This window comes from Panulirus ornatus, unplaced genomic scaffold (genome assembly GCF_036320965.1).
Source record: "Panulirus ornatus isolate Po-2019 unplaced genomic scaffold, ASM3632096v1 CTG_7035_pilon, whole genome shotgun sequence".
Lineage (NCBI taxonomy): Eukaryota > Metazoa > Arthropoda > Malacostraca > Decapoda > Palinuridae > Panulirus > Panulirus ornatus.
Window position 1 is genome coordinate 2854 of NW_027265184.1, and position 5073 is coordinate 7926.

General features: G+C 37.3%; 1 non-coding gene across 1 annotated transcript; it reads left to right on the forward strand.

Annotated features, from left to right (window-relative positions):
* Window positions 1–597: 597 nt before the first annotated feature.
* On the forward strand, window positions 598–669 carry TRNAT-UGU (transfer RNA threonine (anticodon UGU)). Its single transcript has one exon. It is a non-coding gene; the product is annotated as a tRNA-Thr (tRNA).
* Window positions 670–5073: the final 4404 nt, after the last annotated feature.

Genomic DNA, 5073 nt, shown 5'->3' on the forward strand with positions numbered 1-5073 from the left:
ACCACCACCACCATCACCACCACCATCACCATCACCATCACCATCACCACCACCATCACCATCACCACCACCACCATCACCACCACCACCATCACCACCACCACCACCATCACCACCACCATCACCACCACCACCATCACCACCACCATCACCATCACCATCACCATCACCACCACCACCACCACCACCATCACCACCACCACCACCACCACCATCACCATCATCACCATCACCACCATCACCACCATCACCATCACCACCACCACCATCACCACCATCACCACCACCATCACCACCATCACCACCATCATCACCACCATCACCACCACCATCACCACCATCACCACCATCACCACCACCATCACCACCATCATCACCACCATCACCACCACCATCACCATCATCACCACCATCACCACCACCATCACCACCACCATCACCACCATCACCACCATCACCATCACCATCACCACCACCATCACCACCATCACCACCATCACCACCACCATCACCACCACCAGCAGGAGCCAAGCCAGGTGTGGGTTGCATGATGAGTTATGGCCACTGGCCGCCCGCAGTGTTGCTGTGCCAACATGCGCCTCCTTAGCTCAGGGGTAGAGCACTGGTCTTGTAAACCAGGGGTCGTGAGTTCGATTCCCACAGGAGGCAACAATGTGGCTGTTGTTGTGATAATTATTGATGAGTAGAAGTGGTAGTGCAGCTGGCAACATACTACCTCAAATATCGATATAACAAAATGAAATACAATAATGGCGGACCAGATGACCCGCCCACCCACCCGCCCACCCGCCCGCGCTACCATCACAAATGTAAGGTTGAGTTGAGAGGAAGGAAATCAGGTCTTCTTCGTCTGTGGTACTCAATGAAGATCAGGCGGCCTTTGTAGATTTATTACAACAAAACGTGTACGTCCATCTGTAGTACTCTGGGCTATAGTCTTATGACACACTACGACACACTCTAGTGAACAGTGTGACGATGCTGGCCAGTGTGTCCCCTCAGGTCACACTGGCAGGGGTTATATGGGAGTCCGTCAACACCCATTCAACAACGTGTTCAAATAACAGATCAGCTCTTACGTGTTCAAACATCCTGATTAACAGTAGCCCGTGGGAACAGTGAGCCCGTGGCAACATGCATCTAACTCTATGTAACTCACAGTAAAATGATAATGACAAATACCTAATGAAAAATTAATGGTAGTGTGCGTGAGTCTTACAATGATAAGACATCCATACACTTGCACTCACATTACCAAATAAACCGCGATGATAATATTATTATTATGATCATACGATTAAAACAAAATTGTAGTTAATGACATAATATATTCCCAACGACAAAATTAACCATAGCAATATAGCCAGCAAGTAAATATAGCGAACAAGATAATGTAGTTAGGATGGCATTATATTGAAAATAACAATAGAGCCACCATGCCAATATCGTCACCATGACAATGTAGCTGTATTTTCAATGTTACTCTTATGTGAATATGGCTTTATTGTCAGTGTAGCTATAGTGTCATGGGGAACATATTTTCATAGTGGCAGTTGGGGAACATATTTTCATAGTGGCAGTATTGTCATTATGAACATACCGTCATTTTGGCTATCTTTTCATTTTAGTTACATTGCTATGATGTATATATATCGTCACTTTAGCTATATTGGCAAGATGATCTTTTTATATAGGTGATATATTGTCATTATTTAACTCTTGCATAATTTGTCATAATCGATATATCATCATGATAATCATATCATCATGGTGACAATATTGTCACAGCGACTATATTGTCATTATGACTATAATGTCATAGTGGCTATATTGCCATGATAACTATATTGTCATGGTGATTTTCTATCATGATATCTATAATGTCATAGTGGCTATATTGCCATGATAACTATATTGTCATGGTGATTTTCTATCATGATATCTATAATGTCATAATGACTGTATTTTCATAGAAGCTTTTTTAATGGTGTTGATATTGCCCTTGAGGATATGCCATTATAGAAGAGAAAATGTCATTTTGATTAAATTATCAGGTGACTACATTGCCTTGATATGCTATATTGTTATGGTTTTTATTACTGTAGCTACATTGTAATGGAAACCAAAATGGTAAGGTGGCTACATTTTCATGATAGGATGATTTTATTATGGCGATTATATTGCATTTCTGAGTATATTGTCATGGTGACTGTGTTGCCATAATATCTATATTCTCATTTAATTTGTTGAATTGATGGCAATATTGTCTTAGAGACGGTACTGTCATGTTATCTGTATTGTCACGGTGGTTGTATTGTCATCGTGACTATATAGTCATGTTGGCTATATTGTCATTAAGATCACAAAGTTATGGTAACTATATTGCCATGATGGCTATTTGCCATTTTTGCTATATAACAAGGAGGTGACTGTCTTTTCATGTTGGCAATATTGTCAGAATAGCTATATTGTCAAGTAGTGGGTATATATATTTCTTTTCTGGCGGTATATTGTCATGATGGCAATAATAACATTTTGGCGATATTGGAAAGGTGATATCGTGTTTTAGCAGCTAAACTCTTGTTGTGGATATTTTTCAATTCAAATATTTCATCATGGTAGGTATATAGTCAAGGTTACTATATTTTCATGGTAGCTACATTGTCATGGTGAAGACATTGGCATGGTGGCTGTATTGTTATTTTCAATATAATGCCGTCCTGCCTACATTATCTTGGTCGCTATATGAACTTGATAGCTATAATGCTATGGTCAATTTTGTCGTTCGGGTTATATTTTATTAGGTACAATGTTGTTGTGATTATATGATCATGATAATAATATTTTCATGGCGGTTTACTTGGTATTGTAAGTGTAAGTGAATGGATATCATCTCATCATGTCACTTATATTGTCATGGTTTTTACACTGTAATATTGTTTATGTCAACCTGCTGATTATGTAATCATGATTGGTGTATGATTATGGTAACTATATTGTAATACCGTTTTATTTCATTGTGATAATTTTGTCATGGTGACTACAATTGTATGACAGCTATAATGTTATGACTGTATTATAGTGATAAATCCTGTCTGAGTCACTATTTTCTCACAGACTATATTGTCCTGAAGTCTATATGTTTCCTATGATCCGAAAGCGACTATTCATTTACACTATCTATATTGTCAGGTGGTTATATTGCCTTTGTGAATATAAGTTGAATGTTTCTATATTTTTCCTTTGACTGTATTGTCATATCAGTTATATGATCATGGTAGCTTTATTGTCATAGTGAATACATTGTCGTCGTGACTATATTATCATAATGGTTAAATTGTCATAGCTAATATGTTGACATGGGGGCTATATTTTCATGATATCTATAAAGTCTGTAAATTACTCTCAACGCGTTTCTAATGTGCTGGCGATTGATTTATAACGTGACATTATTGTCAAGATGGCTGTATTGTCATGGTGGCTATATTGTCGTTTGCTGTATTTTCAATTTTACGCTTTTGTGAAGATAGCTTTACTGTCAGTGTAGCTATAGTGTCATGGAGAATATATATACATAGTGGCAGTATTGTCATTATGAACATATTGTCATTTTGGCTATCTTTTTATTTTCGTTACAGTACTATCATGTATATATCGTCACCTTGGCTTTTTTAGCAATGTGATATTTTTTGTAGGTGCTATATTGTCATTTTTTAATCATGCATATTTTGTCATAAGTGATACATTATCATGATAAATATAATATTCCGGTGACTATATATTGGCCTTGTGACTATATTGTTATTATGACTATAATCTCATGTTGGATATCTTGCCAAGATAACTATATTGTATTATCTACTCATAAATCTCTAAGTTCTAATAACCCAAAATATTTAGAGTAGATAGGGCAGAAACTGATGGAAGCCATTTCTAACATTCTTGCATAACCTGACTTCTCGCCTTCCCAAAACATAGCCATCCCAGCTTGGATATTGTACTGCTTTGGTCGTTAACTAATTTGAAAAGGAAGACATTGAATGGAGAAATTACTGAGGTAATCTCCAAAGATGATTACTGGACTGAGAAACAAATTTAGAGAGCAGATTAAACTACTTAAATCCATTCAGCTTTAGGGAAAAGAAGTTTAAGAGATCCTATACAGGTATATGAAGTTATTATAATGGCATCCCTTTAAGCTTGACATTTTTACTTCCTGTAACTAGTTCCAACAATTAAAACAATATTCAGCATTGTGATTTAAGTGACTGACTTTAGGATGCATTTGGATCTGCCAAAAATTGTATCTAGCAAATACTTCAACTTTCAACTGACCCATTCTATCTTTTTTATTCATTTCATCTCAGTTCTATCACCTTTCTGTTTCTGTTTAATATCAACAGTAGCCCGTCTACGTAGTTGGGGCTCTGAAGCAAAGGAAACTTTTTCTAGCCTAGGTTAGGGTAGCATCTAAACCAAACCTAAATCACCTTATCTTAGAAATATGTTCAGACAGTAATTTCTGAAAATATTTCTTAAGGTAAGGTCGTGAGGGTTAGTTTAGGTGCTAACTAAACCTTGGCTAGAAAAAGTTTGCTTTAAAGCCACAACTACTTGAAAGGCCTACTTTAAGTGGTGATATTGGAATTCATTTGCTCCAGTATGCCCGTCCGTCCGTTTGTTTTATGTCCATCTAAAGATGCATACGTTCAATTTTTGATGTAGATTGATTTCATATCTTAGTTTCGTCTGCGGAATTCTACGTCTTCAGTTCAGCACAACATTGTGGTAATGAAGGGAAAGTCACCACATTCATAAGCCAAGTGCACGTAGCTTATCCCATTTCGTTAGAGAGAAAACTTACCTGTATTTGAATTAATGAACGGGCAAAGAGAAGACAAAATTCTAATACACATTTATTATACAACTATATGATTTATATCATATACATTATCACATTTCCTGCACTTTCCATCACAAATTTGCTGAGGTCATAGCCTTGAAGTTACCATTACCTTACAACCTTAACGATGGTGGTCTACAACACCTCTA